Source organism: Pimephales promelas, chromosome 12 (assembly GCF_988280905.1).
Source record: "Pimephales promelas chromosome 12, fPimPro1.hap1.1, whole genome shotgun sequence".
Classification (NCBI taxonomy): domain Eukaryota; kingdom Metazoa; phylum Chordata; class Actinopteri; order Cypriniformes; family Leuciscidae; genus Pimephales; species Pimephales promelas.
In genome coordinates, this window is record NC_142780.1 from 28,180,379 (window position 1) to 28,202,868 (window position 22,490).

General features: G+C 37.5%; 1 protein-coding gene across 1 annotated transcript in view; it reads right to left on the reverse strand.

Moving 5' to 3' along the window:
* The window catches only part of tmem74 (transmembrane protein 74), a 106,972-nt gene extending 84,482 nt beyond the window's left edge, over nt 1–22,490 (reverse strand). The window contains exons 1-3 of the mRNA XM_089117888.1: nt 22,452–22,490; nt 20,525–20,629; nt 20,348–20,410 (exon numbers count right to left, since the gene is read on the reverse strand). The gene's annotated coding sequence lies outside the window, so the exon portion shown is untranslated. The remainder of the gene's footprint in view (nt 1–20,347; nt 20,411–20,524; nt 20,630–22,451) is intronic.

Here is a 22,490-nt window from a genome sequence, read left to right on the forward strand (position 1 = left end):
GCCCTGCTGTATTAGTCCCACTTCATGTTTATGCCATAACTAAATTTAAATTATAATGCATTGTATCCTTGCCAGCACATAAGGAAATGACATTACTCAAACCTAGCAATTTATGCCTGTTTAGCATAGTTAACGGCTCTTAATTAAAGGAATAGTTAACCTAAAATTGACAATTTGTCATTTACTCACTCTCATCGTTCTAATCCCATTTGACTTTATTTCTCCAATGCAAAACAAAAGATGACTAATATCATGAAAGTGAATGAGGACTTTTAAGCTTCAAAAAGGCTGCAAAATCATAAAAGTGGTAGTATTGTGAAGCTCTACTAGTTTAACTTTTTCACTAAACTGTTGGGAACGGATCATTGAGAAAGTGATTGAACTGAATCAGTCAGAACAGATTTTACAAACAAAGAACAACAGAAAAGCCATACAGGTTCGAGTCTGCATCATTGGTCATTATTTTTTGTATCGGTATTGTATAAAGCACTATATAAATAAAGGTGACTTGACTATAGAATAAATGATAACAAAAAAAATCCATTTTAGGATGAATTGTCCCTTTAAGTGAGTTACTTTATTCCTGGTTCCGCTTTTTGGCTCATATGCTTATTCACAAGCGCACACATGAATAAGTTTAAATATACTTTCTCTAAAGCATAATTGCAGACGTCTGACACTCGCATGCAGTACACCCCTCCAAATGACTTGATTCCCAAAGTTTCTTAAGCTAATTATTTCCAGTTGTAATTGATATAACACTCTTTTTTAATAACACAGCAGGGCCAGAACTCGACTGTTTTGTTTTTTTCTGACACGGCGCATAAACAGCCTCCACCTGGTAGGAATGTAGCCTTTGCATGGGGTATCAAAACATTAAGAAATCATGCTAGATGTGACATCCCTCGTGTTCATTCTTCAGACAGATTCATGTTGGATAAGGTTTCTGTACCTCCTGCCTGACTAGCCTCAGCCGCCTGATTGACTGTGATAGGCTTTTTTTACGCGCCACACGTGTTGTTTCGATTCCTCGCCTGGGCTGCATCGTCAGTCTTTTCGACACTTTTCTCCTCCTTTTCTTTTTGGCTCTTTGTACAAGTACCTCCCTAAAGGTTTATAAGATAATCATATATATATATATATATATATATATATATATATTTTTTTTTTTTTAAACATAACCACAAGCTTATTTCTTAGGGAACTGTGTTGAGTAGTCTGTTGTCACATAACACTATGGAAAAACCATGACTTGAATTAAGTTTGGTAGGTAATAATTTGTGTACTGTGCCGAGTGGAATGGCTTCATATTGCTTATTAAATTGTGCTTCTGTGACATCCGGAGCAGCTCCTTTTGTTCAACAAGAGAATCTCACCTGAGTCAAAACCACAAGCCAAAAGAGACCTTGTTAGTCCGGCTGACTGCAATATACTCCCTCCAAAACCGCTTTCCCCGCTGTCAAATATGCGTAAAGCTGCGTCTCTTATGATTCATAATAGTATCAGTGTACACATCCATACTGTTCTGCGGCTCGCTGCGGTGTCACGTGACCTCTGAAGGAGCGCTGCCATGCAGCTGTGAGTGTGAGGCTGAACTTCAACACCAGACATGCGTCCAAGTCCTTGTTTTGAAAGTCAGAGTCCAGTCTCTAAAAAAAAAGTCTCTACTCCTAGCAATTTGCATCTTGTGAAGCCTATTGAGTAAAACCATTGTAAAAAAATATATTTATATATTTTCATGATTTGTAATCACAACATTTTTTTTCTTTTGTCAAATCAACTTAAATTATTTATGTAGTTCAGATTACATAATATTTTGAGTTTCTGGTGATTAAATCAATCTCCTTCATTGTATTAACTCAATTTTTCCATTTCAATGAACTTAAAATTTTAAGGCAACCAGGTTACTTTATTTTTTAAGTTAAACCAACAATATTTTTTTACAGTGTAAGAAATATAAAACTAAAACTTTCATATTACTATGAATTTTAGATACTAATATTATTTTTAAAATACATTTTAAATATCAGTCTTGAATAAATATTAGAATTTTTTTTCTTTAGCTCAACATTATAATCAAACAAATTCAGACTTTACTAATTTACTATTATCAGCTGCATATTCCAAACATGCCAATTACTTTTTTTCAGTCACATGATAGACATCTGTCTATAAAGAATTACTATCCTTGTGGGGACATTTTGTCCACAGAATGTAGGAATACCTGAACCACGCACACAGAGTGCAATAAGCAGTAGCATGGACATGCCTATAGGGGGCAGTGTTTGCTCTCAACAGCCCCCACTCAGGTGAGATCCATTATGGTCCGACGGGTGACCACAAGGGCCACATACTTTCCAGTCCACCACTTCAGCAACTCCCGCTCAATTACCATTCCTTTCCGTTCTCCCTTGCCCCTAACACAGCCATTACAGCCACTACATAGGAGGACCCTCAAGTATTTAGAAACACCCAGATTCAACTAAGAGGCATTTGAAGGACACTAATGTAGGGGCCTGAGCCCTAATATAAACAACATTTATCACATGAAAGTCCTGGTCGGCCCATTAGGCAGATTTGAAGAGCGGGCACTCCTGCCTCCGATCCTTAATGGAGCTGCTTTATATTTAGCCAGGCTGTTCTTTGCACCTAACCCTCTCCATGCTTTCCACATGCCAATTTGGACTTTGTGGTAATCGTATCTCGATCGTTCATTTCCAGCGATGTTTGTGTGTATGACATAGTATTCATGACTTTAGAGATGTAATCCAAGACAGAAAATGAGTAAATGTGCGCAGTGATAACAGGATATAAATTTTAATGTAGCTACGTTTTATGATGGTCTTTAACATTTGTTATTCTTTAACTAAACTGTTCTCATGATGCTTTATTTTGCTGCTCAAACAAGTTCTATTTTAGTCATTATTCAAATCTGTTTGACTCCAAAGTTAAATCATTACCTCGAAATGTTTCACCCAGTCCATGGCCAATTGTTCAAAAAAAAAAAAAATTTAAACAATTTCTGGAAACATTTCTGTTTGGAAATATGAACTTCTCCTTCGGAAAGTGTTGACATACAGTGTCACAAACTTTAAATTATCACTGAGGCTACAAAACTTTCTGTACTTGTCCTTCTGAGACTCTATTACACTAAATGTTACGCTCTAACTATCCCGTGACATGACAGTCGACAGTGATCAGTTGAAGTTTCACAGCAGCTGTTTAAACACATCCTCCACTTGATTGTGAAATAGCAAAATTCTGTGAAATTTGTTATTGAGCATATAATTTACAACATCCAAGAGAATAGTTCTGGATGCACGTCCAGATTTTACAAATTTATTAGTCCTGGATACACACAGGACGGTTAAAATCCTGTATATGGCTTCATCTCTCTAATCTATCTGTACTATGAAAAAAAAAATCATTAAATCTAGACATTTATTTGTTGTTATTACAGCTTATATCAGAAAGCGATTTGCAGAGTTGTCACCTTGGGGAGGCACTGGATTTCGTCAGGATGTCAGCATTTGTCTTATTGTGATTCAGGCTGATAAGAGGAGACACTCACACACACACACACACACACTCAGAGAGAGAGAGAGAGACAGCCTGTGCTACTAAAACAACCAAGAAGTCTTAATCAAACACCGAACCTTGAGCTAATGAGGCTTTTTTGTTGTTGTTGCTTTACGCTGCATGTTGAATGTAATACTTTCCATCTCAGCAGAGACTTTTAAAAAATAAAGGAAACAATAAAATAAAAATAAAACTCATCACAAACCAATAAACTTTCATTTACTCACCCTGACATCATTATAATTTTCTTTCTTCTGTAAAAAACCAAAATAATTTTCTTCACTTTTTTTAGTGATGAAGTTAGTTTTCAAGCTTTAAAGAGGATCCAAAAGCACAATACTGCACAATTTTCATAAAAAAAGTGGTGTGTATGACTTGTGCTCTATATTCCAACTCTTCTGAATTGCAATAGATTTGTTTCACAAACAGATTCATTACAAAATAAAATAAAAAAATTAAGTTCTAAGTTCTGAACTCAAGAAATCAAGTATTGTGAATTGAATCATGAAATTCACTGGAAATATCCCACTCAAAGGGACATTCTGTTCACAAATCAGACATTGTTACTCATGTCATGAACACTTCGACATGAATTAGGGCTAAAAAAAACAATTGGTCACACAAAGCTATTGTTCGGTTTTAGAAGTCTTGGAATGTAGCGCACAAGTGTGGACCGTTTTTTTTTTTCAATTTAATGGTGTTTTTTAGTTCTGCGGAAGAAAGAAAGCCACAGGTTTGGAACAACATGAGGGTGAGTAAATCAGGACCATTTTCATTTGGGGCTTTTTTCTGAAATAGTTTAGTTTTGACATACAACTTACGTTAAAAACGTTTAGTTTCAGGATGTTCAGAGAACAATAAGTGCATAAGTAACATTCTAGTGATGGTTGAAGAATGTTAAAATGGAAGGGAAATGGCATTTTTATAACTTAATAGGAATGTTAGTAAAATATTTTAAAACATATTTTTTTAGCTGAGTCCTTTAACCATATCAGTCATTTTTCTTTATTTTCTGCTCTAAATGTTGTGTTTTCTATTTTTCTTTTTGTCGTTTTCCAACCTGCTTCCTGGCTCAGACAAACCAGGGGAGGAAATGCCTCGTGTTTGCCAATGAGTGACACAATTTTACATGGGATTTCCACAGTTCATCAAGTCATCTGGGTTAAAGCCTGCAGTACCATTCTGTGACCCCTTCCCTGGTCAGTCACATCAGGGATTAAAGGTGAACAAGAGGGCAAATCGGCTATCAAGTCAGAAACACTGACCGTCAACTTTGTACTGTTTCTGTCCTCTCCTCCGTGCACAGACACTCTCACACAGACACAAACTCTCTGACACACACGGGCACAAACGTATACACAATCCAGCCTCTTAGCACGGGGTCACGGTCCACCGCAAGCACAAGAATGATAACTTCAAAAGCCATTACCACTCTGAAATCAGCTTATTGCTTTACTGTGACTTGCTCTTGCTATAATACACATGGACAGAAACATAACAAATTAAATCTCCTTTAGGAAGAAAAAAAAGTTGAGGGGATTGGGGCTAGTTTTCACACTGTTTACTCCAGTGAATATTTCTTAGGGTATAATTTTAGTTTTGGATGTACATTTCTGATAGGCACAAGCATTAAAGTTGTGGAAATAAAAGGAACAATTTAACATACATATGTGCTTATAGTGGGGCATGTTGTCACAGTGGATTATGTATAAAAATGGAGAAAACAACAACTACATAAAGGGTAACATATAAAATATTAAATGAATTAAACAATTGTTTCAGCCAACATGCAATAAAAAATAGCACAAAAGCTAACACAAAGCTTTTAATGGTCTCAACCACAAATTAGTGGTCCAATTATTAACCACTGCTGGTTTTGGTGATATGCTTCACTGTGAAAAGTCATTTAATGCTTTGGAGTATAGGAGAATATTGCAGAAGGGCTTGCTTCTCAAATCTGAAAAGTTGTTATCTAAAGAGGAATAATCAGAATTGCAAAGACAACCAAGAAGTGGTTTGAGAACAAGTCTATCAGACTCATTTTTTGGCCCTGTCAAACCTATAGTGAATATTTGTTCTCACATTATCACTCAAATGAACTGGGAGACATTTTTTCAACTACTCGAGAACTGTTTGAAACATTAACATCGAGCGAAACAACACACAGACTCTTCTTCCTGTAAAAAGCTGTCTGTAAGTTTACTCACATGGCTTAAATATTTATTTTATCAACAGTATTTCTGCCATTCTTACTAATTTCCTGACCAGTGATTTGTAATTAAAATGGTTAAGACCATTAAAAGACAACCATTTTGCCATTTTGGGCTTTTTATTTATTTTTATTATTATTTATATTTTGCACAGGATTGTAGTTTACTAGAAAAAAAAATATGATAATAGGATTTTAGTTTTTAGAGAAAAGTGTGTAATTCGAATGTTTAATTATGAAGATATAGCCATCGTAACAACATCCCCTAAAAGGGAACTAATAATAAGGCTAAATCCATTAAAATATTTACAGCCTGCAATGGCAAAGATGCCAGCGTTTTGTTTTAAGATTTGCCCCCAACACGTGAGTCCGCAGCAGGCCTTTCAATACAACCTCAATGCAAAATATCCTTGACCTCTCACCTGTCTCCACTAGAGAAAAAAAGATTGACAGAACTTTTTCTTTATTAGATCCGTTCAGCTGTTGTCTTTGAAGTCCACCAGAATGAGATGAATGTGTAAGCTTAACATTACTTGAATTTTCAATTTCAGTATGAAAGGTGCTCCTATTTTCTGTTCGTTTAAAATATGGTCTTTTAAACTGGGCAATAAAACAAGTTTTATGGTGGCATTACCCAAACCCCCACAGGGAGAATGCTGCATTTGCTTTCTAAATGAAGCTTGCTGGAGATTTGGTGCAGGTTTGCTGACTCAGAATAATATACCAAGTTAACCGTGGCCTGCTGTTCTATCAGGGTTCAGGTTGACCTGAATTAGTGCAAATCAAATCATGTCACAGAGGGGTTTTTTTTTTATCTTGATAAAGAGTAGATTGATATGTGCTGTAAATAAAAATATAAAAATTAATAAGACAGACACCCATAACTTGTAGTGTGTAAATATATATATACACACATCTAACTATTTATCACACACATGTATCTATATGTAAAGGAGGCCAGCTAGTAAGAGCTGTGCGAGTAAAACCTCACTCCCCTGATCTCAACAGGCACAGCATCAACAAATGATATAGACTGCAATCTTTTAGAGCGCCCGCCTGCCACGCCGGGTACCCGGGTTTGAGACCACAGAGCGGGGCGAGTAGGACCTGTTGGAGTACATATGTAAAAATGAATATGCTTTATCTAATCAAAAAAATTGTGGCAACAGATTACAATATTAAATGTAGCACGTTAGAATTGAGTAATAATTAATCAAATTAATTCTTTAAAAGTTAACCATTTAAAATGAGTAAAACTTACAACAACAACCAAAAAAACATAAATTTAATTCACCATTATGGTGATCGGTGTTTGTTTTAAAATTACGTTTTTTTCCTTCAGTGATTCTGCTTGTTAACATCAGGTGTCTTAAATGTTGGCAATATAAAATAAATAGCTCTTAATTAATCTTTGACATCTGTCTGTTAGTGAGATATTTTTGTTAAATTTTTTGGTACTTTACTCTTTTTAAATGGTTAAATTAAGTAATAATTAATCAAATTATTCCTTAAAAGTTGTTTAATTTAATCATTAATATTGCTTGTAATCTGTTGCCACAATTCAATTGATTAGATAAAGCATATTAATTTTTACAATGTATGTGTGTGTGTGTGTGTGTGGTTCAGGTATAGCCTATTGTCCTTGAGATAGATTGTGTACCTTATTGTCCTCCTTGTCCTCCTTGTTGGCACATTGTTTTTCCCCATGAGGAAAAAAGCTTATAAATGAAACTAGTGATGTGATTTGAAAGTTTAAAAATGCGGAAAATTTTGTGTGATTGCTAGGTTTAGGTGTAGAGTTAGTGCGGGGGAAAACAATATAGTTGATACAGTATATAAAATCATAGTCTATGGAAAGTCCCCATAAACCTTAGAAACCCAACATGGCTTTTTTTTTTAAATGAAGCAGCAACCAATACCGTCTGTAAAATTGATATCTCTGCAATTATCCTCTCAGCTTCTAAATCTGCCATAGGCAACAATTGATGATACCATGGGCAACATTTAATGATGGCAACTTTAAGGCCTAATGGTTTTAACCTCTAGCTAGCAGCGCACTGAATAGAGAAAGTGAGCCACATGCTTTGAGAGCATGCTAGTTGGATTAGTGACCATTAGAGTCAAACCCCTCCGCAAGCACCACAGAGCGGCTGTGGTACACTGACCTTATCAAGCTTTAGGTCACTCGCTCAGATCAGTTCCAGAGCGAGCGACAGGGAAGAGAGAGAGAGAGAGAGAGAGAGAGAGTTTCTGTACGCGAGAGAGAGGGAGGCTAATCCTTTATCTCTTTGTGTAATAAGTTGTAAGACATGACCCCATAAACCAATCTCTCCTCCTAAACATCTTTTCTTCTCCTGAGACCTTTCTGACATCCAGCGATTGTTAGTAAACACTAATGAACCGCTAACCCCAACAGCGCGCTTCCTCTCGACCTAATCCAAGCTTGCACAACGCACCCCCCCACCCCCAGACACACAAACCCTCCAAACTCCCTCCTCCTGTACGGAGATGGGGCGCTCTGATAAGCCGCACTGGAATTCCTGTCTGGGTGTTCTTGTGAGAGACCTGGGTGGCAAAGAAAGAGCCGATAAAAATCACTCAGCGCCGGACTCAATAGTCACCCCACGTAGACTCTTTTCCCTTATTCATCCACTCTTTTCCTTTATTGCATCCCTCTGATTCCACATGGTTTAGATGGAATAAGGAACTGAACTTTTCACCCAGAGTACAAAAAAAGTTGCACAAACATGCCACTGGGTTCACCGTGTCTTATTCTCATTAATTTTCGAGTGGGATTAACTTTACAGCATGAAAAATGCAAGCTCACAAAATCCTATTTCTTAGAAACATTATAAGGATTATCTAAAGGTCATATTTACTCACAACACAACGTGTTATTGTTACAGTATGAATGAGAACATGGCTAAATGCACTATAGTCTCCCACACACCCAAACAACAACTCAAATGCATCTTTTCTATAGCACTTTAATCCTTTTAAGACTCGTGTTGCAAGCATGTTGGATTTGAGAGGACGATATAAACAAACCATTCTGACAAAAATCCTGTCTTTGCCAGGGAAGGCTAATAGAGCATTTTCTTCAAATTGAAAAAAGTAATAGAGCAAAAGACCATTAGGTTTGTTTCTGCCTCAGTTTAAAAAAGGCAGTTATGACTTTATTACTATCAATTGCAACTTTATTCCTCACAATAATTACTTAAAAACCTATAATTGTGACTAATTACGGAAAACAAAGTCATAAATATTTCAATTGCAACGTTTTCGTAATTTCATAATTAGTTTCACAAAGTCTTGATTGTAAGATTTCAAGTGCTTAGAACTACGGATCTTTTCTCTATAGTTATTGTTATAGTTATGGTTTGGACTCTGCTATTCTTTTATATTTAGATTTTTTTTTAAAATATATGTTTATCATTATCATTATAATTACCGTCCTTGGTGTGAACAGGCCTTTAAAGTTACATTGAGCATTTATAGTTCACAAATAGCGAATGTGACTTTACATATCTTAAAGGTACATTATGCAGGATTTTTGCAGTAAAATACCCCAAAACCACTAGGCCAATGTTATTTGTTTTTGTTGTTGTTGTTGATTACTTGAAATATCACAAACGTTTCCAACTTTTTAGTTGAAAAAATTGCAATTTTAACCAAGGAAATGGGGTGTGTGAGCAGGGGTGAGGAGTCGCCAGTCAATGGCGTCATACCCGTGTTAGCATCTGTTTCCGCCAGGTTTGCCCTCGCACTGCGATGGTAACCATGGAGACAGACGTGGACAACCGGGTTATTGCCGTTATCCCTAGCAAGACGCTCACGCTGTTGTTGTTTTGTTTCAACATTATGGACTTTGAGACAAAAAGAGGACTAAAACGAAGATCAACATCTTTCGAGATACCGAGAGCTCCACGTCCACGACTACTTCGACTTGACAGAGACGCGAGTGTTCTTCATTAGACTTCATTAGACAGGTGAGCAAATGTACATACAACTAATCAATATCATTTAGCTCAACATGACGAAATGTTAGAATATGATCTGTATGTCATTCTAATATTGATAGCTTACTGTCTCATACAGCCAACAAACAACTTAAATAACATTTAACACACTCAAATGCCGTTTAGTGTGACAGTGTAACTAGGGATGCACCGAAATGAAAATTCTTGACCGAAACCGAAAACCGAAAAAGAGGAAACCAAGGCCGAAAACCGAAAACCGAAACACCGAAAAGAATTATTAGTATCATTGTATTTATGGCTATGACTGTGTACAAACTTTACTAAAATCAAGGCATTGCAATTGCATATTAATATCACATTTTCAAAGAATAAATCAATTACAAATTATGCAAATATTTATTTAGCACAATGCACAGTATAAAATAAAATTCAAACTAAAATGTTTAACTTGACCCCACTCATACACTAAATAATAATCTACTGGCCTGCAGAAAGGTTTTAAAATTAAACATTCTCTCAAAAACAAAGCCGAGCGCAAAGTTCTCATCACACTAGCACCCAGTTTGCATGTCTAAATTAGTTACATTTTAAAAATTTGGCATACAATAACATAAAAAGCCTTTTTAAATGAACAATGGTCCATGTTTAATACAAATGTAGCCTACATGAAACTTAATGAAACATGTTTAGTGAATGTATTTAAATATTTAAGAGAGCATTAATTTAGTTCTATACATACATATACATAGTTCCCAATCCCATATACATATTTTTTGTAATGTCACAAGTAATAATCTCAGGGTTTACTGGGTTTTACATGATTATTTTTGTATTGGTGGTGGAATAGCCTACTAAAAAATAAGCATTGTCATGTGTTTATCTGTCTTCTTCTCACTGATTCCCGATGGTTAGAGGACAGTTACTTGAGTCGTTCCCTGTCGTTTCAAGGAATAGTAAAACGGAGAGCGCGTCAAGTATAAACGCCTCGACCGTTTGGAGCGGTGCGCGCGCTGTCTGTGGAGACTCGCGCTGCCTTGTTTACTTTCGCCTGCCTCCGCAGCGCGAGTCTCCACAGACAGTGCGCGCACCGCTCTTGACCCGCTCGCAACCGGAATCGTCGTCATGGCGGCGCGCGTTGTTTAGAGCAGATATAGGTGGATAAACAAGGCTTCCGTCTCCTCGCGGGTTCAGATACACTGAAATACGTCCGCACCGCAGACATGTTGCTTCAGACAAGCACGTGCAGGTCGCAGTTTCTGTTTGCGTCATCACAACATTTCGGCCATATTGTTTCGGTGATAAAAGTCTTTCGGCCGAAAACCGAAAATGCACTTTTGGGCCATTTTCGGCCGAAAATTTTCGCCGGCCGAATATTCGGTGCATCCCTAAGTGTAACTGTTAGAGCAAGTGAAACAGCGCTGCATTACCTAAATAAACTGACCTGTGTGAGTATTAATTCAGTACTTGCATGTAGTTCGGTAGAATGAAATGTCCTTATTCCTTTATATCCGTGGGATTCACTTTGCGTGTGGCGCTGGTAACGTTATACGTCTAGCAATCGTGCCCTGATTCATACCACAGTCATGTTAAAAACATCAATGTATTCACTCATGCATAAAAGATCCATCAGCTTGACGACAAGATCCATATATGCTTAATGCAGAATATACTGTACGTCATCATTATACGCCTTTGTTATTGCAAGAGGTTAGCGACCCCTGGTGGTGAAAATTCCTGCATATTGTACCTTAAATGTGAGATTTATTTACGCTACATTTTAGTCAAATTCATAATTTGAAAAACATAAGACAAATCTTGAAATGGGACATCTTACAGATGCAACTTTGTGAAACAAAGTCACGATTGTGAGATTTAACGTCATTGAAGCCATTGGCATGGTAATGGATATGGTGACAATGTTGATTTGTTTGATCTTGGTGGAATAGATCTGCTACACTGCTGCTGTTGATAATTGCCCGCTGCTGTGAGCAAGTAAGGCATGCTGTTGCTATACAAAATAGCATACCGTACATGAATTACCCATAGCAGATCTATACAGGTGGAGCTGGGGAAGGTGGAGGGTTTCTGAAAGCGCACTGCGACTGCTACAGCAAAGTTGACCAATTATTTGAAGGTTGAGCAGCGAGCTCATTGGCTAATGATACAGAAAGTACCAATCAGATGTGCCCTAAAGAGAATGATGTGATTCCAAACAGATTAAAGAGTTAAGGACCTTAACCTGCGCCTCTAGATTTTCATGACAGAACTTTGTATATTCCTAAATAGAAAAACAATCTGACTAAATCTTTCAATTGCAATTTCATTTCTCGCAAAGTGATTTTTTATCTGACAACATGAGTTTAGATCTTGCAATTGAGACAATGTTTCAACTGACAATCTCAAAATTGCGGCCTTATATCTCACAAAGTGATTTTATTTCTTATCTTAAACATTATCTCAAAATTATTTTCTTTTTTGTGTGTGTTTTTACTCTGATGTGGAATGGGATTCCATAAGAGGGAAGTTCGTGTTCAGTGTGGTGTGGCCACATGGCCAGTATGCCACAGGAGAAGTTAATTATGAAATTTGACCTTGACCAGTTGACAGCTCTCTTTGTTCAGTCAAACTTTTGCGCAGCCAGAGACAAATGCCATTTATGAATACTTCACTTTCTTTTATAAGCAAAATGCAATCTTGCATTTAGTTAGGAAAAGAAACCGATACAACCTTTGGGCATTTGCAGCACATACACATACCACATACCCTGTGTCAGATTCCATGGTTCAGGTACTCAACCAAAAAAAAAAAAAGTATATATGTAGTTATTCTGTGCATCATTGCACTGATACACCGCATAATCTAGAGGGATTTGTGTTCATTAATATACATGTTTTATTTCAAATGTTAATAATTGCATGCAGATGTCAGTGTGATCATGAACTGGAGAGTTTATTCCAGTCACAACTGTGTATACAAAAATATGAATTATGAAAACATGTGTTAAATGTTTGACTTCATGTAAGTCTGGCTAGGCCAACATTTTAATGGTTATAAATGTCAGCGTAACCCAACCTGGTTCATTCCCCGCAAGCTTTTTCTACAGAGTACAGCGTGAATGAATCACATGAATCAAATGAGTATTACGACCATAGTAAATACATTATATCAGTAGATGACTGCAATATAAATCATAACATGCCACAATAATGAACCATATAGGAGAGACTGGGGCTAGTTGTCACATAAGGAAGTTAACTCAGTGTAAGTTTTTGAGGCAAAAGTTCAATTACACAAATGCATTTCTACAGCAATGGTTATGCAAGCCTTATAATTATTATTGTTATAATTTTGATGATTATGGCTTACAGCTTAAGAAACCCCAAATTCAAAATTAGAATATTGTGCAAAGGTTTTCATAGCTGTGAGCCATAATCATCAAAATTATAACAAATTAAGACTTAAAAAATTTCAAGAAATATCTCACTTTGCATGTAATGAGTTCTATAAAATATATTAGTTTCACCTTTTAAGTTGAATTACTGAAATAAATAAACTTTTGCACGATGTTCTAGTTTTTCGAGTTTCACCTGTATATGGATAGATTCATATTTTTATCAAACAAAATGTTCTGATATGTTTCTACATTACCTTTTATTACGCTTTAAATTACACATTTTAAAATTTTAGAGTTTTTAACATTTCAAAAGAGTGATTTTTACTATTTTTCAAACATACCAAGATTAAAATACACAAAAATAAAAAGACATTAAAGTACACAAAGAACAGCAGCAACATTGATTTAGTTCATTTTCATTGAGATTATGTTCATAAATTATTGTGTACTGTATTGTAAACCTGATCACAAAAGGTAAAACTGTAATGTATGTCTCTATACAATTACAAATGTGAACACTTGCCTCAGTGTTTGTGGGCCAAAAGATTCAGTCTTCCATTCACCACTAAGGCTTAACCTCTGACAAAAACTGCACATATCCCATAATGTCATGTACCTCTGCTATATGTTGTGAAGCAGATGACAGTTTTAATGAAGTGGCACAAACCGCAGCTGTGTCCGCCAGCCCATAATCAAGTGGCCTGTGAACCTTTTGGGTTCCTTTTCCACTGTTGCTTTCCCGCGTTGGGGTAGTGTGACGGGGCCAAGGCGGCTGGAGGAGGGCATGACACCTGGAGGCCTCACACGTGTGGGGAGAAAGTGTGAAACCGGTGCGGTGCGCCGGTCAAATAAAAAACCTCCATGATTACGCCAATGGTTACAAGTGCACACGCAATTAAATGGGTCCACTCCCCTACACAGAGGGATTGTAAAAGAAGCACAATGGTGGAGGAGAACGTTTAATTACGCTCACGATAATGTATTAACGTAATCTCAATGAAAATGTACTAAATCACAAAGTTGGGCTTTGTAGGCGCAATGCGAACATTACTGATATGCTTTGTGTTTATTTTATAAGCCCAGTTTGGATCAATCTTTAGGAACATGAGAGATGAGAGAGGGGCAAATCTGTGGTGATGATGGATGGATGTTATGGATGTTATGGTATGTTATGGTATGGTATGTTATGGATGTTATGGATGGGATGGATGGGATGGATGGGATGAGATGGATGTTATGGATGTTATGGGATGGATGGGATGGATGTGATGGATGTTATGAGATGGGATGGATGTGATGGATGTGATGGATGTTATGGGATGGGATGGATGGATATTATGGATGTTATGGATGGATGGATGTTATGGATGTGATGGATGGATGTTATGGATGTGATGGATGGATGTTATGGGATGGGATGGATGTTATGGGATGGATGTTATGGGATTGGATGGATGTTATGGGATTGGATGGATGTTATGGATGGATGTTTTGGGATGGATGTTATGGATGGATGTTATGGGATGGGATGGATGGATGGATGTTATGGGATGGATGTTATGGGATGTTATGGATGTGATGGATGGATGTTATGGATGGATGTTATGGGATGGGATGGATGTTATGGGATTGGATGGATGTTATGGGATTGGATGGATGTTATGGATGGATGTTTTGGGATGGATGTTATGGGATGGGATGGATGGATGGATGTTATGGGATGGATGTTATGGATGGATGTTATGGGATGGGATGGATGTTATGGATGGATGTTATGGGATGGGATGATGTTATGGGATTGGATGGATGGATGGATGGATGGATGGGAGGGATGGGAGGGATGGGAGGGATGGGAGGGATTGGATGGATGGGATGGATGGAGGGATGGATTGGATGGGTGGATGGATGGATGGATGGATGGAAGATAGGGGTTTCACAACTACTGATTTTTGCTAGTCGACTAGTTTTGCATAACAGTCGACGACTAGTCGACTAGTCGTTAAATGGTTTATTCTCGGGGTGTGCGACATCACGAATAGTAAATGTCTCCACGATCTGCTTTTGAAGAAATATGGTAGTAGTATCGTGTTACAGTGCATTCTATCAGTTCTGGCGCCTCTGTCTCAACTGTACAACACGACGTAGCCTACACATGATCACACGTTAATGAATAGGTACGGGACACTGCAATACACAAAAGTTCATTGTTTGCATAAGCCTTGCCGGTTAAACATTTAATTCACGCGCTGTTCTAACGTGCGCTTTCCTGAGCGTGCGGCATATCCCCGACGCTCACAGGCATTAGAAGCCTGTCAAACAGCGCCTGAATACTGGACTAAGTTATCTTTCAAGTCTTATTATGCTAATACTGTTAAATACACACAATGTTTACATAAACAGAATTGGCTATGTCTAAAGTGAAAGCAAACATTTGAGAGAAAATCTGGTGTAGGCTAATATGCGTCTATATTAAACACGTCGCGTGCTGGTCTAAAAGCGAGAGTAGTACTCGTATTTTCCGCACTATAAAGCGCACTTAAAAGCCTTTCATTTTCTCAAATCCGGCCTTTTCTCAAACCTTATAATCCGGAGCGCATTAAATATGGATCAATTGCTCGCGCTCGTGTCCATCTTATGCCCGCTTTGTCACACGGCCAGTTCAACCTCGTATAAATCAGGTTATGTGTGTCTCCCGCTCACGAGCGCTCTCTCGAACACACACACGAACAGACACTGCTGCTGTCAGCAGGCTGCGAATGTAAGTTACGTGCCCGCCCCAGCGCGCTCACGCTTACTAAATAAACGCCTCACCTCCGACGCCGCGCACTCGCTGTATTCCCTTTAGCACATCTAGTGGATGCATAACGCAAACCCAGTCAAACGTTTGAAAAATGTTCTAAAATAGGTCATTGAAGGTGCACCTTATAGTGCTTATAGTATATAGTACTGCCACTTGTATTTAAAGGGATAGTTAACAAAAAAATATATCTATATATATGTCATCATTTTGTTTCCGACTAGTCGACAAAGGCCAACAGCGCCAACTAGTGGTTGTGACAGTCGACTAGTCGACTAGTTGATGAAACCCCTAATGAAAGACAGACAGACAGATAGATAGATAGATTTTGTGTTTCATTCAGGTCTTTAGAGTTCTCAGTCAGTAGCTGCACTGTATGAGAAAAAATATATCAGCCAAAACCACATGTACAACAAATCTAATACGGGTTACAAAAATACGCAGTTCTGATGTCATGAACATCAATTACCACAACACTTCAGTGCTGGAAGGGCATGTGCTGGAAAAATTGGTGCCATGATGATTTAATTGGCAAGAACTTGGCAGCTTTTGCCCGCACCCACCCAGTTCCTGCAGGTGTCTCAGAGGAGGCCTCCCAAACAAATTACAGTAGGTCAAACCATTACTTCTGACGCTGAAGCACAAACTCACGAGGCTGGGTCAGCGGAGGTCTCTCTGTGACCTTTGAGTGAGAAGTCAGGCCATTTAAGCCTGTTTTACACTATTATGTCATCAAATTACAAAGCTTAAACCATTTCCAATGCCATAGTCTCATCCAATACTCGCAGAAAAACACACTCTCACACACAGTGCCCCCATCTCCATTATTACGGGTACCATACGCTGAATCATGACAATGTGTGTGTCTGTCTGTCGACATTGACTTGTGTGTCAGTCAGCATGTGTGTGAGCATGTCAGAAGTAGTATTTGGCAACAGAGCCTGTGTTTGATAATGAAGTCATCAGTTAAAGTAAACTCCAGATGGTTTGGTTAGAGAATAGAGCTGTGCCATCTGCAATACATTCAGCTTCTTGGTCTCTCCCCTCCTCTAGTTTGGCACGGCGGCCGATGAAGTGTTCATAGTCTTAATGCCATTACTGAAAGGTTTCAGAAGTCACAGCCAAGCAACTTTCTTATTTCACAATTACCTGTGCTCTCTTAAAGGGATAGTTCATACAAAAATGAAAATTGTGTCATCATATTCACATTCTCATGACATTTTAAAGCTATATGTCTGTCTTTACTTAGTGGAACACAAAAGGTTTTTGGAAGAATATCCTGGCTGTGAAAAAATATCATAAAATGGCCTATACAACTTATGCTTCTTCTGAAATCATATGATAGTTTAGTGTGAGAAATAGAGTGGAAAAGAAAGTTCACAAAAGTTCTTAAGAGAACTAGAAGGTTCATGACCAAATCTTTCGAGTCAGATCTTTTTAAATGAATCGGTTGATTCAGTTCATAAATCCAGTGCCTTTATCATGGTGTCAGTGATTCAAACCTGAGAAGCAGATTAGCTTGATTTATGAACAAATCATTCAGTTTTGTGAAGTGAAGTGATTGAAAGATTAATTTGTGAACTTGTTCACAAATCAAGAACTTTCATCTGTTCCTCAAACATGGTATGGTTTCAGAAGACTTTGAATATAATGCAGAAATCATTTATGCTATTTTCACAATATGTTTATGATTCTTGTATGGTGCTTAATCATCCTTTTGGAAGCCTCTAAGCTCATACTCTGTGTGTAATGAGTAATCCTTTCAGTTTTAACTTAACCTTTCTGGCTATACAGTTTTCAAGTTTCAGGCTATGAAATTATACAATCTACAGTCGATCACTACACAACAAATGACTGTAATGTAATTTTATACATATCCCAAGCTTCTTTAAAATTAGATACATGTGTACATTTTGCAGAAAATGTATCTGGCCAACCTTTTCCAAATAATAATCAGCCTTTCGTTGCTTTAAAAAGGTAATCACACACCTCTCCTTAATAAATGATTTGAGGTATTATTCACGTCTATAGCACAAATGACACAAGATGAATTATGGTCGCATCACAGAGGTACTTGCCTTAGCAAACACCACTAATAAAGCATTTCCTTATCGACTAATCAAAAAAGCATTTCCTTATCGGCTAATCAATGCGTCCCTTGTGAAATGTATGAGCCGAGGTAGCGAGCATTTATATCCGTTTCCTGAGCATTCCTCGAGACCTCATTCCTTTAATGGATCCAAGCATGGAGGTGCTCTAAAACAATCAGTTGGTGACAAAGAACAACACTTGAAAAATAGCATGTATCCAATCTTGCTAATGCACGGCTCAAACCCATTTGGGGAGCTCCTTCATCTTATTTAAAACATGTAAATGAAAAATCAGTTCAGCTGCAAGCCCCCTAAAGAAAAACAGCCCCCGTCTTCTTCAGTGGTGCTGTAATTACCATCACAGCTGGCAGTTCCCATTACGCCATCTCGGCCAGCTAAGAGAATGGCACAGGCCTCACCACCATTCCACACTCCAGAAGCAACACCTGTACATTGTAAATGAGAAGTGTTTGGAGGAGCACACACACTCTCACTCTCTCTCTCCTCTCAGTCTCTGTCCATCACTTTTTCCTCATATCTCAAACTGAAATAACCAGTCTAATCAAGTTCAAAATATTTCAAGTATTCGGAAACCATATAATCGTTTTTTTGAGTAAGTGTGTGTGGATTAAGTAGCATTCATAATCAAATCTTTCCTTTGAGTTATAACTTTTCAAATGAATCAGTTGATTCGGTTCACAAAAACCCGTCTGTTAACCTGATCATGGTGTCAGTGGCCCTTATTACACCTGCACTGTAAAAAAAAAAAAAAAAAAAAAAAAGGTAAAAAACCCAGCAATTTTCTGTCAGCAGAAAAATACTGTCAGGAAAAACAAAACAAAGAAACACTGTAAAAAAAAATTGTTAATTCTGATCCTTAAATCCTGCACTTGTGGGTGGGACTAAGCAACGGAAAAGTAATAGCGGATAATTTGAATCTGCGTCATCCTGCGCACGACTATAGACTCCAAAGGCTCTAAAATATATAGCACCCAGAATGCACTGCAACATGCGTTATTATTGTCACCATTGTTGAGATTCACAGGCTGATTACTGATTAGGGTTGGGTACTGAAATGTGGTGAACCAGAACCGGTTCTGGCGTAAACGGTAGTAACCAGACCGAATAAGAATGAAAATTTCGGTGCCTGATTTCGGTGCCTGAGTCTCTGTGTCATGAGGCACACACACGCAAAGTCTCTCACTCTCTCCCTCTCCGCCGTGCGCGCACTATACGGTTTGGAGCACAGTCGGTTCTGTCATGCATTCGCGCTCTTGCTCACTCGCTCTAGATTCAGGGAGAATGGAGATTTTAACTAAATTGCGGGCATCAGGAAGCCGTTATCAATATGCGGGAGACTCCCGAAACGTCTGCTGATAGACCCTGTTTACGCCTGTATTTAGCGTCGACCACTTGTGATCAGATCGACCAAAAGATATCTAAATAATGTGTGTAAACAGGTGTAATCCCCAGTTATTATTCCACTTTGTTACTGTGAAAAAAAAAAAATCGTAATATAGGAGGGGCGCCTAATCAGATGGATAGAGAACCCATCCAGGACAGAATATGGGTCTCATGACCATGATACAAACACAACTCCTGTGACAAAATAAGTCATGTGACATCAAAGCCAGCTTTAACAACATTATTAGTTTTAATATATTTCAATTATATTGTATAATATTTAAAAAAAAAATGCCAAGCTCTAAATTATGTTCAAAATGACTAACAATCATGTCATAAGATGAGTAACATGTGGTCAGGATTGATGGGAAGCAACAACAGAAATGGAACATTTAAACAATTACCAAGGCCAAAATAGTTCCAATTCAACAAAACAACACACAAAGAGATTATTGAACCTCCTTGTTCGAGAAAGAAATCTCAAATGAGGAAAAATCTCATTCTAGAGAGCATTCGATTGCACAAAATTTGTGCATTTCAGGATGAGCCATGTCATGCTGATCATACGATGAAATGTTAAAATGAGAAAACAACCATGTAAAGCATAGATGACACCTAACCCAGAACTAAGAAATCTGAGAGTTACAGTGATAACAGAACAGGTGTGCAACATAATTAGCAACCATGGACACAAACTAGCAAGGAAAACTCAAACAGGCAAACATGATAAACAAAACCAAAACAGAACAAGACTGTCACATCATCAGTATCTATATTATTTCCCTAAAAAACAAACAAACAATAAAATTACCCTATGTTTAGAAATACAATAGCACTGAGATGCCCTCAATGTTACTTTACCCAAAAACGAAAATTCTGTCATTAATTACTCACCCTCATGTTGCTTCAAACCCGTATGAGTTTCATGTATCTTCGGAACACAAATGAAGAATCTTTCTGTCACAAGGGTGAGAAAATAATGACAGAATTTTCATTTTTGGGTGAACACACATGAACACAAACTCTATTTTCTTTCAGATTCATCTGTTTAATCTGTTATTATGTACTTACTGTCCTTGCAGGTGCTGCTGATATGACCTCACAAACGAAACAGAGCGACCCATTACGGTCTGAAACGGCACAGCAAGGTCACCTTTGTTTTTGTTCCGGGTGGCTCTGTCAAACATAAAAATGAGCATGCTTTGTGTGTCTGTCTCTCTTTGTGCTGTATGTTTACGCAAGAAATTCTGTCAAAACATAGAAAAAAAGATAAATGTGGCTAATTAAAAGAACATTTCTTTGGTAGTCGGTGTAATAGATCCCTCATTGTGAGGTCTGGGGCCGCAAGATTTCTTTAACATCTCAGAGCCCCGTCTGAGATTGAATTTGACTCTTGTGAAAGCAGTTGATTTTTTACAGTTTCACAAAATTAACCTAAGCTTTATGCAGCCACGGTGCGGGTTCTTACACAAACACATCCGCACAGATGAACGCTAACACTGCTCTTACTTTCATCGTGTTTTCTGTGCATTTTTTCCCAAATGTTATGTGTCAAAGACAGTTAGGGATGCCTCTGAAGCGATAACACAGCAGCGTAATGTGCAGACGCGTTTAGTAAAATTCCAGTATGGGGTGGAAAGTATGAGGCAGAGGGAGCCCCTGGAGAGATGAACACAACACCACACCACACACCTGCTGTACCTTCATTCTTCTGAACGAGTGTGAGTGAAAGAGGGGATATTCCAATTTCCAAGCATGCTTCCCCCTTCATCAAAACATGACACGCTACAGCTGAATGCAATTAAACGGTAAACTGGAATTAATGACCGTTGATTTAGTTGTACATAAATTGTTCAGGGCACAGTTACGGGGAGGAATTCATCGCCGTAATAACCAACGAGTGGATTAATAACTTTGTTCTGGCTATGTTCAAATGGAATATGTGCATGCTTCATACACTGCATTTGAAAATAAATACATGAATAAATAAACGAAAACTGAACTAGCTTGCTAACCTGAAAAAGTAGTTAGCAACACTATTGATAACTAGATTGAAGTAATTTAATGGGGATAATATCTTTTTAAATAAATATATTTAGAGTAAACACAAGAACAACAACAAAAACGCCTATCTTTTTCTTTTTTTTTTACAAATTTATCAAAAACATAGTAGCTAATGACCAACAGCATTGCAACAAATAGTCTGAAGTGGAGGATTCACAATAAAATGGTATTCAAATCATACTGGTCAAAAGTTTGGGGTCAGTAGCCAGATTTATTTATTTATTTATTTATTTTATAAATACTTTTATTCAGCAAGAACATTAAATTGATCAAAAGTGACAATAAAGAATTAATAAATTGTTGAACAACATTGAAAACTGGCGTTATGGTGCTTAAATTCAGCTTTGCCACCTCGAATAAAATCCCTTTTACAATATATTAAAATAGAAGCCAGTTCTTTTTTAATATTGAATATAACATCCTATTTCAATATCACCGTATTTTTGATCAAATAAATGCAGCCATGGAAGAGACTCATAAATGTCTAATTTAGGAGAGCATGTTTGATTATTATTTGCGAACTGTGTGAACAAACATTGTCACGTGACACCAAAACAGGAAAAACAAAAGCTAGCAAAAACAAGATGTGTTTTCTATGTTGATATAAACATACAATAAAACCATACATCACATAAGGCAAAATTTCTTGGCATTTTAAGCAGAACCCTATATCCATATTAGTTTTATATGATTTGAAACTGTTACGGATGGACATTAATTTGCGTTATTTTAATGGTTTAATGTTTCGTTTTAGGCTAGGCCTACCTCAAACCCTGTTCAGACAGTAATATACAGTGGACATCCACCTTCAAGCATTTCATACAGCTTACCTTGTTACAGAAGATTTAGTTCACAAACAACTGACAGTCGTGACTCAAATATGATTTTCATTTACAATTATAAATCATAAATTTCGGCATTAGGCCTAACTTACTTTTCGCTCCATCCGTCGCCCACGCACTTAAGCTCCAAA